The sequence below is a fragment of the Macrobrachium rosenbergii genome, chromosome 10 (assembly GCF_040412425.1).
Source record: "Macrobrachium rosenbergii isolate ZJJX-2024 chromosome 10, ASM4041242v1, whole genome shotgun sequence".
Lineage (NCBI taxonomy): Eukaryota > Metazoa > Arthropoda > Malacostraca > Decapoda > Palaemonidae > Macrobrachium > Macrobrachium rosenbergii.
The window spans coordinates 53,945,073-53,958,710 of NC_089750.1; positions in this window are offsets into that span (position 1 = coordinate 53,945,073).

The window sequence follows — 13,638 nt, forward strand, 5'->3', positions numbered from 1 at the left end:
CCCGTTTGGCGATGGATCTTTCGGTCGCGTTTCTTGGGTCATCTTCTTCAAAAGGGGTCCGAGGATTAAGGTGTCAATGGCGTCCGATTTCCAATGTCCTCCTGACAGGTTCATATTGTTGGTTTGATTGATGATAGCAGATTCCAGCATCTTTCTTTTGTACGGACAGCTACTCTTGAAAACCAACTCCGCCCCACTCCAGTTAATGACATGCCCTGTATTTCTAATATGTAGGAAAATTCCCGAACTCTCTGAAGCATAACGTACTGATCTTTTGTGCTCTGTTATTCTTTTGCGAGAGCGATCTACCTGTCTCGCCTACATAGATGTCATGACAATTACTACACGGTATCTTGTAAACTCCGGCTTCTTCCCTTTTGTTATTTAAGTATACGTTAACGAGCGAACTCCCGATGGATTTGGGATAATGGAAAATGAAAGGATTATTAGAACTGAGTTGCTCGGTGGCCTTTTGGATGTTTTCATCGTATGGAAGCTTTATTTTGTTGTTGAAATCTATTTGTCTGTTGTGGTGGGACCTCTGTAGTATATTTTATTTGCTTTATTAATAGCCCTCTCGATAATGTGTGGTGGATAGAGCAGTTGCGTTAGGTGTTGGCGGATCGTGTTAAATTCTTGATCCAGGTACTCATTTGAACATATCCTAAGTCCTCTGAGGAATAGGTTGCACCCTACCATGATTTTTACGGAGACGTCGTGGTAGCTTAAGAAATGAATGTAGGAGACAGCGAAGGTGGGTTTTCTATATACTGTAAATGCATACCTGTTCTGTTTTCTTATGATCAGTACATCTAGGAACGGCAGTTTTCCGTCCTTTTCCCATTCTGTTTTAAATTTTATGGTCGGAACTAGCGAATTTAGCCTATTAAAAATTCATTAAAGTCCCCAGCTATTGTCCCAGAAAGTAAAGATATCATCTACGTATCTAAGCCAGATCATATTATGGGGTTTGATAGACGACAAAAGTTCTGTTTCGAAATATTCCATGTACAAGTTTGCTAGAAGGGGTGATAGGGGACTTCCCATGCTACAGCCAAATTTTTGTTTGTAAAAATTACCATTGAAAGAAAACACGTTGTTAGTTACACAGAGGTTGATAAGTTTTAAAGTTTTACCTATGCCAAGAGGAAAATGGTCTTCATATGGTTGTAACTTCCTCTCTAAGAAAAACAACATGTCGGCAATCGGGACTTTAGTAAATAATGAATCGACGTCTAGACTGAGCAAAGACAGGTTGCAGTGACAGGTATGTAAAGGCCCATGGAAGCCTTGCAGAACATGGATTTTTTTAGGGAAAAATGCAGATGTAGCTGATGTCAACACTTCTTCCATTAGAGCAAGATTAGCATCAAGAACTCCACTTCCTGTCTCTCTCTCTCTCTCTCTCTCACCTGTTCCTTCTTTCTCTTCCCTAGCATCCCCTCTACTCTCTCTCTCTCTCTCTCTCTCTCTCTCTCTCTCTCTCACTTCCTGTCTTCCTCTCTCTCTCTCTCTCTCTCTCTCTCTCTCTCTCTCTCTCACCTGTTCCTTCTTTCTCCTCCCTAACATCCCCTCTACTCTCTCTCTCTCTCTCTCTCTCTCTCTCTTGTTAAGGTAGTTACTTCAAAACTAAGGTATACTTAACTTTTACTTCAATTACATTGCCCACCATTTTTAGTATTTTAAATTTCACACCTTCTTACCCATCATTCCTATGAGGGCTGAACTTGGACGAGCAGTCTAGACGTCGATTCATTATTTACTAAAGTCCCGATTGCCGACGTGTTGTTTTTCTTAGAGAGGAAGTTACAACCATATGAAGACCATTTTCCTCTTGGCATAGATAAAACTTTAAAACTTATCAACCTCTGTGTAACTAACAACGTGTTTTTCTTTCAATGGTAATTTTACATACAAAAATTTGGCTGTAGCATGGGAAGTCCCCTATCACCCCTTCTAGCAAACTTGTACATGGAATATTTCGAAACAGAACTTTTTGTCGTCTATCAAACCCCATAATATGATCTGGCTTAGATACATAGATGATATCTTTACTTTCTGGGACAATAGCTGGGGACTTTAATGAATTTTTTTAATAGGCTAAATTCGCTAGTTCCGACCATAAAATTTAAAACAGAATGGGAAAAGGACGGAAAACTGCCGTTCCTAGATGTACTGATCATAAGAAAACAGAACAGGTATGCATTTACAGTATATAGAAAACCCACCTTCGCTGTCTCCTACATTCATTTCTTAAGCTACCACGACGTCTCCGTAAAAATCATGGTAGGGTGCAACCTATTCCTCAGAGGACTTAGGATATGTTCAAATGAGTACCTGGATCAAGAATTTAACACGATCCGCCAACACCTAACGCAACTGCTCTATCCACCACACATTATCGAGAGGGCTATTAATAAAGCAAATAAAATATACTACAGAGGTCCCACTCACAACAGACAAATAGATTTCAACAACAAAATAAAGCTTCCATACGATGAAAACATCCAAAAGGCCACCGAGCAACTCAGTTCTAATAATCCTTTCATTTTCCATTATCCCAAATCCATCGGGAGTTCGCTCGTTAACGTATACTTAAATAACAAAAGGGAAGAAGCCGGAGTTTACAAGATACCGTGTAGTAATTGTCATGACATCTATGTAGGCGAGACAGGTAGATCGCTCTCGCAAAGAATAACAGAGCACAAAAGATCAGTACGTTACGCTTTGGAGAGTTCGGGAATTTTCCTACATATTAGAAATACAGGGCATGTCATTAACTGGAGTGGGGGGAGTTGGTTTTCAAGAGTAGCTGTCCGTACAAAAGAAAGATGCTGGAATCTGCTATCATCAATCAAACCAACAATATGAACCTGTCAGGAGGACATTGGAAATCGGACGCCATTGACACCTTAATCCTCGGACCCCTTTTGAAGAAGATGACCCAAGAAACGCGACCGCCAGATCCATCGCCAAACGGGAGCTAATGAGGCCAAAAACCACTAGGAATTTGGTCAATCTCCTCCTTCTTAAGAAACGCCACCTCCTTAACATCGGAGGCCTAGGGCCACACCTTCATGTTTTTGTATATATACCATTGTAACTTTCCACCTGTCCATATTCTACCAGTGAACAGGGGCACAGAAACAAGTGCCCGAAATATATGGTTTCAACGTTTAAATAGTGTTTTATGGGCCTTCTTATTTTCATATATATATATATATATATATATATATATATATATATATATATATATATATATATATATATATATATCTTCGGGCACAAAGTTTGCTAAAAATACACGAAAGTACCTGGCACTCTGTCGTTTCATTTTGAACTTTCCCAGCGGCATCAGTTAATAAAAAATTACGCGCTTACTTTTGTGATTTCATAGTATATATATATATATATATATATATATATATATATATATATATATATATATATATATATATATATATATATATATATATATATATATATGAACGTCTTTTCCTGTAATACTACAGTGTAATATGAAAAATAAGAAGGCCCATAAAACACTATTTAAACGTTGAAACCATATATTTCGGGCACTTGTTTCTGTGCCCCTGTTCACTGGTAGAATATGGACAGGTGGAAAGTTACAATGGTATATATACAAAAACATGAAGGTGTGGCCTTGGGCCTCCGATGTTAAGGAGGTGGCGTTTCTTAAGAAGGAGATTGACCAAAATTCCTAGTGGTTTTGGCCTCATTAGCTCCCGTTTGGCGATGGATCTGGCGGTCGCGTTTCTTGGGTCATCTTCTTCAAAGGGTCCGAGTTAAAATGTCAATGGCGTCCGATTTCCAATGTCCTCCTGACAGGTTCATATTGTTGGTTTGATTGATGATAGCAGATTCCAGCATCTTTCTTTTGTACGGACAGCTACTCTTGAAAACCAACTCCGCCCTCAGTTAATGACATGCCCTGTATTTCTAATATGTAGGAAAATTCCCGAACTCTCCGAAGCGTAACGTACTGATCTTTTGTGCTCTGTTATTCTTTGCGAGAGCACAAAAGATCAGTACGTTACGCTTCGGAGAGTTCGGGAATTTTCCTACATATTAGAAATACAGGGCATGTCATTAACTGGAGTGGGGCGGAGTTGGTTTTCAAGAGTAGCTGTCCGTACAAAAGAAAGATGCTGGAATCTGCTATCATCAATCAAACCAACAATATGAACCTGTCAGGAGGACATTGAAATCGGACGCCATTGACACCTTAATCCTCGGACCCCTTTGAAGAAGATGACCCAAGAAACGCGACCGCCAGATCCATCGCCAAACGGGAGCTAATGAGGCCAAAAACCACTAGGAATTTGGTCAATCTCCTCCTTCTAAGAAACGCCACCTCCTTAACATCGGAGGCCTAAGGCCACACCTTCATATTTTTGTATATATATATATATATATATATATATATATATATATATATATATATATATATATATATATATATATATATATATATATATATATATATATATATATATATATAGATATATATATATATATATATATATATATATATATATATATATATATATATATATATATATATATATATCCTTCCTTTATTGGAATACTGCCCTCCGGTGTAGATGTCTTCTTCTGCCAGAGACTTGTCTCTTTTAGATAGAGCTGTTCGCGGTGATAGGTTTCTGTTTACTAACGTAGCAGTTATGACTTGGGCATTCGACGGATGGTCCATTGTTTGTCAATTTTTCACAAGTTGTATTTCACAGATGTTCACATTCACAATTGATCCCTGATCCTCTTTTCCTGCCAAAAGCAGACCAGGTATGCTGAGCAGAGGCACCAATATGCACCAATATGTGCCTCGCTGTCGAAGTTCTTAGTTCCAGAGTCCTGCATTCATCACACTGTTGGACTGAGGACATCAAGCAAAGATGCAACACATTATTACCATAAAACAGTTCTCCCTGTATTTCAATAATTTACTTACATTTTCCTCTATCTGTTTGTTAATGTGTTACTTCTTTTCTAATAACTGATCTCTTCTTTCTGTACTTCCTAGTACCTGCTGTTACTTCGTTCAAAAGAACATCATGTTCGTTGGAAGCTTGAACTTCCAGTCAGTGGCCCCTGTGGGCTTGTTCCATATGAAGAGGTTCATATTCTAAATATAATAATAATAATAATAATAATAATAATAATAATAATAATAATAATAATAATAATAATAATAGTAGTAGTAGTAGTAGTAGTAGTAGTAGTAGTAGTCATAATAATAATAATAATAATAATAATAATAATAATAATAATAATAATAATAATATCACATACATGAGAAATAAAAGTCTGAGTCTTGCCAAATCTATTTACGAAGAGGATATTGAATGATGGCTAATGTCAGATTAGACAATCTAGAATTACTAATTTTTCTGGCGGTCATTCTTCCTTGTTTTCTATGCTACTGTCCATGTAATTTCCTTCTTTTTCTGTATCCCACGTATTTGCTTCTAGGTTGTTTAATTATGAATTGGAACTTTAATAATGGATTGAAAGAGATATTTTAAATGAAGATATTTACCGCACAAAAATACGGTGATAAGTGAATTTTTGCAATAATTCATTTATCCTCTGGGTATTTTCGAAGAAGATAAGATGTTAGTATTAGTTTTTCCAAGTTCGTTCATTTGAGGACGGTATCTTTTTTGGTGTTAAATTAAAAACTGGGCTTATCCGGGAAGGTAATGAATGTTCTGATGGAAACTCTTAACAATACGGATGTGTCGAGACTCCAAATGAGCAAGCAGCAATAAACAAGGGAGAAGATAAGGGTCCGTTGTTTCACACACGAAAAAATAAAAACTCATCCACGTGGGAAAGAAGGATACCGTCTCTTTTTTTGGAACCAAAGAGGATTACAAGCCATCCTTTGGAACCTGTCAAGGCTTAAAGTCGGCAACAGCTTTCCTCCAAATATGTTACAAGAATCGCACGTACACACAAGCACACACACAAACACACACACGACTGCAGATTACATAAAGTTCATTCAAGAAACTTTCGCAATCTTCCTTCCATGCTGTTTCCGTGTTGTGGAAACTGATGAAATATCAATTGGGCGGTTGAATGTATTTACGTGCAGAGATTACTATACGAGTATATGCAATTTCATATGGATGCCCATATGTTTGTATGTATGTATGTATGTATGTTCCAGCATGCGTTTATAATTTTGTAAAAACCGAAGGACAACTACACGATTTCATATGCTGGACAGCGAACACGACCCAAACCGAATCTACTAAGATTGTGGACAAATGACTAGGGATAATACTTGTCATACTTGGTTATTTTCTCTTGCATATTCAATAAATAATTACCAGCAACTAAAAATATTTAGAGAAATTTAAATATGTACATATACATACATACGTACATATATACACACACACAAACACACACACACACACACAAACACACACACACACACACACACACACACACATATATATATATATATATATATATATATATATATATATATATATATATATATATATATATATATATATATATATATTCAGTTTTAAATAGAACTATCAATGCACTACTGTCTGTGCCACAAAAAATCTCCTTATACTATAAAATTGCAGTTTGGCCATTTATTATTATTATTATTATTATTATTATTATTATTATTATTATTATTATTATTATTATTATTATTACTGTGTCTGGTGTCCCACAAGGCAGTGTCCTTGGTCCACTGTTATTTTTAGTGTATACAAGTGATATGGCTGTTGGCCTAGAAAACAAGACTGTTCAGTATGCCGATGATGCAGCACTTGTGGGTGTAGTAAAGTTTCCACTTACGATGCATGAAGCTGCCCTCAGCCTCAATTGAGAAATGGACTGGATCAGGGAATGTTGTAGCCGGTGGGGTATGAGGCTGAACTCCAGGAAAACGAAAACACTGTTGATTTGCAGATCTAGTACAGATTTCCCACCCCATTCTCCCCTTCAAGTGGATGGAACTTTGCTGAACGAGTCTGAAGCTTTAACTATTCTAGGTGTAACTTTTGACTCATCTAACTTTGAGAAACTTCTAATGAAAGTTCATCAAGTACCGCACGAAAGTTAGGTATTGTTCGTAAGGCCTCATATAATTTATTTATGGCAGTGATAAAATCAATGCAACCGGTTTTAGGTAATTGTACTTCCTTTACTGGAATACTGTGTTCTGGTGTGGATGTCTGTTTCTCCCAGAGATTTATCTCTTTTAGATAGAGTGGTTCATGGTGGTAGGTTTTGTTTCCTAATAGTAGCAGTTTTGACTTGGACCATCGACGAATGGTCTCTTTTTGTCACTTTTTCATAAGTTGTATTTCAAGAGATCTTTCACATTCACAATTGATCCCTGATCTCCTTTTATCTGCCGGGAGCAATCAGATTCGCTGAACAGCAGCACCAATATGGAGTAAATGTGCCTCGCTGTCGAACTTCTCAGTTCCAGAGGGTCTTTATTCCTCACACTGTGCAACAGCCTCCCAGAGGATGTCGTGCAATTGGAACTTCAGAAGTTCTTGCATTTTAATACTTTTTTATCTATTTATCTATTTATTAATTACTTTTTTTACTTTTGATAAGTGGGATCTCTTCTTTCTGTATTTCCCTTTATTTCCTCTTAATTCTTCCTAATAAACACCATATTTTTTGAAAGTTTGAATTTTAAGTCAATGACCACTGTGAGCTTGTTCCATATGAATAGGTTTAATTTACTGAATAATAATAATAATAATTAATCTTGCATTTAACGATCACTTTTCTATACAAAATATACTAGATTTAAAACACTATGCTTTCGAGCTGAGAAAGCTTCCAAACACTCTCAGCATAAATTTCAATATAGTTGGTTGAAAAAATTATTGCGGATTATTCACTTGATATATTTACTCATGATATAAATAGAAGTCACCTTGGCTTATGTTATTATTAACATTACTTAATGTACTTTTGGGTATGCTTTTGAACTTGCAATAAGTTCATCTATATATTATTTGATCACATAAAAGACGCTGAATTCATTGCAGCTTCTGAAATCACACTTTTCTGTGAGTGTGTTGAAATAAAAGCTCAAAAAGAGCAAGTATCTGAGATGTGAAAATGTAACATATAACATCTATTTTTACCCAGGTAAAATGTAGGGAATATAATGTTGAAATACAGCTATAATTGTTTCCTTATGTACTTCGTTAGTGTATTAGAAGACTAAGAATAAACCGTGTCTTGTCTATAGTAATTAATTTGCTCTTCCTTCGAATGAGTAGCTTAAATGACTAGTGGTAAATACCTCACTTGAAGGCCAAAAATCAGTCAAAGGTGAAAAGATGCCATTATCCGACAGGTAATAATTTATAGTGACAGAGTTTAGCCACGGAAATTTATTATACTTAAAACACTAGCACCTGACGAACACTGTAGGAAAATTAGTTTCCTAAAACTTTGGACAGAACCTGTAGTTCACGTGTTGTTCTTGCATAACTGTTAGGAAAATACTGATTTTCTTTTTTAAGAAAAGAAATATGATATAAAGGGGTAACACTGGGGCAGCGGAAATATGAAGCTACGTAAGGATAACGGGTAGGAAAGTGAAAAGAGATTCATTGATTTTTTTATTAATAAAAGATGACGTCAAAATTACTGTGGTTATGAAATAATATACGATTAGTACCAAAACAACCCCTACATTATTTCATTGCTAGATACATCATTTTTGAAAAATGTAATTAAACTGAGACAGCAATTATTAATCAAAGGGAAAATCATTATGGCAGTTGAGATTAGTTAATGGGGAGCACGGTGCCTATATGCATAATGAGCGAGTGACATGAAAATAATAAATAAGATTGAAATAATGGATACAGCAGTACGGGAAAAGTAGCGAAACCAGTACAGGAGGAGGGAGAACTGTGGGATCTGAAGAAGGTAGAGGAAAGTGAATGAGGGAGGTGTAAGAAAAAATAGTAGTAGGAAGTGTGTGTGTGTGTGTGTGTGTGTGTGTGTGTGTGTGTGTGTGTGTGTGTGTGTGTGTGTGTGTGTGTGTGGTGAGCTGTAGTGGTTTGAGGTCGGGTCTGTAAGAAGGGTATGGGATAGAATTTGCAAAAAAATGCTACTTTTTTTTCCTGTTGCTACTGATTCAACTTTCCATTTTCCTCTTTTCTTCTTTTCTTTTTCTAGGGAAGTTGAATAGGAAGGCATTTTCAGCGGAGGTCCAATTTGTGGCTAAAGCTTTTCCGTGTTGAAAGCGGAGCAATATTTCGCTAAAGGCAACTTCACACTGAGAGCTCTTGAAAGAAGTCTCATTTGACGATGCACTGACTTCTGAATGAATCGGAATCCTTTTTGCTAATCGAAGTCTTTTTTCCATTTTATCACGTAAAGATGAGTATATGAAACGTTAGGGAAGGAGCTCGTCAAAGTACCTGTTCAAATTTTAATTAATAACGTTTATCATCGTGATATTTCAGTTGCAATCAAAACTGAATAAGTAATATTTCTTTGATTCAATCAAAGTATTTCATGTACGTAACAAATACATTAATCTGAATATTTCACCAGAATTTTTAGCTTTATTTTATTGATATACACTTCTTCAATGATCTGAAATATGCTAATATCAGATGAGTTTTTTTTATTTGGGTTAATTTAGATGAATGCTAGTAGATTCTTTTAATCTTATTAATCAACTTTCAGTTTTATGAGTATTTTCAATCTTATAGTCTATCAGCCAGAACAAGAATATAAACTTCCAGTAGTTACTCTCATAAATAATCAAATCCCCGACCTCCTAAAAAATTAATAAAGGAAGAGATAAAGAAAAGACAAGAACCCAACCTGTGAGATGCAGCCTGAATTGCAAGACAATTACAGCTCTCTGAGAGGTTAGAATTTTAAATGTTTATTAATGTAGTGCAGCTATTTATTCCTATACATAACACTTCAAGTGATATTAAATTAAAATAGGGACGGTGATTTATATCGAATATGAAACAAGTATGCTATCCTTGTTGTTGTTGTTAAGAAGTGGATGGGTGTACAAGGAGCATATATTAGTAGCATTTGCCTTACAGCTTCCAGAATCAAATCTGAATGTGTCATTGCATTTAATATTTTCCTCTTTCACACTTCTTTGCAAATAAAGCAACAAAATCTGCAATAATTCAGCTGGTTAGAGGGCTTTAAGTCAAAATGAACATGAGGACTGCTTTAATTTGACACATATAAATGCCTCATGGTTTTTTTCAGGACGAACATAATTCTATTGTGTTCCTGATACAAAGGGACGCGTAGGTCTTTTGCGAGCGATAGTGGATCACAAGGAGGCCAGAGAGCCACAAACAGAGAAACACACACACACACACACACACACACACACACATATATATATATATATTAAATATTTATAATATATACATATATATCTATATATATATATATATATATAGTATATATATATATATATTATATATATATGGATGTACATACATACATACATACATATATATATATATATATATATATACATAAAGTTTGTTTTCTCCTACAATTGGAAAGTGTGATGATGGAATCGAAGACAGAAGAATACGATACTGATGTTATCACTTGCATGACCTAGTATTCAAATTGTAAACACTAAAGTTAATGATTCCGTTGACTTTTATTCCTTAAATCCCTCTGCCAGGTTGACTTCTTATCACTTAAAAATCATGCTATTAATGATTATGATTCTTATTACATTATTGTTATTTTTATGAACTGTACTATAGTTTTAAAAATCGCCTGTATTTTTACCTTGGTATATAGTGATTTCAAGAACAGAAGACTGGTTTATAAGACTAGAGAAATGTAAATTCCCTTAAGTAGAAAATAATAATACTTTAATTAATATGTTTTTAGATATGAAATCTACAACTGATGAAGATTCTTAACTGAACGACAAATGTTTTAGTTTTATTTCCGGTTTTACGTAGAGCAAAATTAGTCGCCAAAGCCTGAAGTAACAGCCATTGATAGTCAAATTGTGATATATTCTAGTTTGCAAATAAAATTTATAAATTGTAACACCCAAATATTCCTTTTAACTCAAACTTTGGTCAAGTTATTTTGCTCATTTTATACAGTTGTATAATTTATTCTTATCTGAAGAACGCAAACCTGTGACTTCAAGTAGCGACATTAAGAAGCACAGGTTGCAGGAAAGGTGATGATGGTGGTTTGAGAAGGATAAACAGAAACGGAAATAAAGGAAGAGAGCAAAATCAAAGTCTAACTTTCCGCGAAAACAGAGATGAAAATCAGGATAAAATCTCTCAAACGAAAGACAAAAAAAAAAAAAAAAAGGCAAAGACCTATGATGTCACTGGGTTCAAAATGCCATTGATATTATAAGCATATGCATCGTCAAAATGAAATGGAGTTACGTCACTCGAAAAAGATATCCACAGATAGGAAAGGAAGGCCCTCAGGGCGAGCCTCAGAGCGTAAAGTATAAGCCTCAGCTCCATTCAGGAGCGAGCTGATGACCAGAGTATCAGATGAAAGCGGCAGAAGAAGAGCCTTTGTTGTGGAGGAAAATATGCAACTCCCACATTTTTCCTCCTGTGATCGTCGTTGCTGCAATTTTTCCATTTTTCGTCTTTTAATTCTTTCATCTCTGGGAAGGGAGAGAAGGAAGGAATGTTTTAACGAGGGCGCGTTTAATTTGTCGCCGAAACTCTTCGTAATAAGAGAGGAAAAGAGAATTCATGAAGGAAAGCTTGAATCCGAAAGGACCGGAGTTTTCCCTTTACAATACCCTTTTTTCGAAAAAAAACAGAAAAAAGGCATAAACACTTTATTCTCACAAACAATTTTTTTCAGTTTTGAGAATGAACACGAGGTTTTGTAGAAAGATATCATGGTAGATTTTACCGGTTTATTTCTCCTGAAAATTTATTTTGGTACCCGAAACAAGGACAGTTAATAAGGGTAAGCTGTACAATGCAGCAAGACCCATGCAAATCTTAACGCATCAGAAATCTTTTTGGTTAGCCTTTGACCAGACCATATGATTTAATGGCTAATTTCGCTTCCCACGCAGCTTCCGCCTATGAATATTATTTTGAAGTCAAAATTATCAAGACGCGTCAATCTGGCAATTATTTCCTGATCTTTCAAGGCCTAACCAGAACTTGCACCCCTGCTGACCTTCATTTTATTCCTTTAACACTTTTTTTTTTTTTTTTTTTTTTTTTTTGAGAGAGAGAGAGAGAGAGAGAGAGAGAGAGAGAGAGAGAGAGAGAGAGAGAGAGAGAGAGAGAGAGAGAGAGAGAGAAATGGCTATAATTTTCTGCAGTTTTTCACCTGCATCTTTCCCAGAAAATTTTGTATTTTTAGAGTGGAGCTGCAAAGATGCAATTCGATGGATAAAAATCCGCAGTAGCTTTCCTAGATTTCTGTTATCTATTAATTGGATACTGTTGATAAAGAATATGAAGTGGAAACAACTATTTATATTACAGTCTTAATGTACCGATCGACCGCAATGCTGCTGAAATACAACCAAAGGACGGAAGCACCAATGAAACACTAACTAATACAACCAGAATGCCACTTAAGGCATACAACCTAATCCTACCTAATGTCAGGACAGTGCCCTACCTGGCAAATGGGCTTCTTTCTCCTTATATTTAATTCCCATTTACACTTACGACAAATGTACATAGAAATTGCACTGGAGAGCCAATTAGCATAAAAGGTAACGTTTCATGATGGTACTATCTATCAGGGAGATTTTTAAATGAGTTCAATTGATACTTTATCGTGTATCTAAAGAACATCAACCTGTGATGACCCATATGATATCCTATTCGCTTCCTTCGACTGTTAACATCCTGAACTTAGTGTATCCATAGTCACTATAACCAGACTTGCAAGTTCTATCGTAAGTTTCAGTAATGCTTGGTATTTTCACTGGTTGGAATTTAACCCAAAACTTTAACTTTTTTCTCATATCCGGGCCTTTGTGGTCGACAAATGGGGCACTCCCTAAATAGTATTATTATGATTATTATCCACATAAAATTTACTAAATGTCACCTTGATTTAAAAAGCTAACTTTCACAAATAAACGACGGCAAATTAACCACGAAATTTTGACATACATAAACAAAAATAGAAGGCAGGCAAACTAAGATGCATGTCTCTCTAAATAGAATTATTACCTATTAAAGTGAAGAGCAATACTACCAAATTCACCCCAAATTTTAAAAGTACAAGATATGAAAAAACAAGTAAAAAATGAGGCGCATTTTCTTCAGCGCAATCAAGTTTTGTGTACAGCGTACAATGCTGCACGAAACTGTCACCCACGGCCCATGAAACTCTCAGCCGAGGGCCATCAAACTTCCAGTCAAGGCCCGGTGGTGGCCTGTGTTGTTGGCACCTATAGAGGTGCAAGACGCACGATCATAGCTAACTTTAATTTGAAATTAAATAAAAACTACTGAAACTTGAGGGCTGAAATTTGATATGTTTGATGATTGGAGGGTGGATGATCAACATACCAATTTGCAGCCCTCTTGCCTCAGTGGTTTTTAAGCA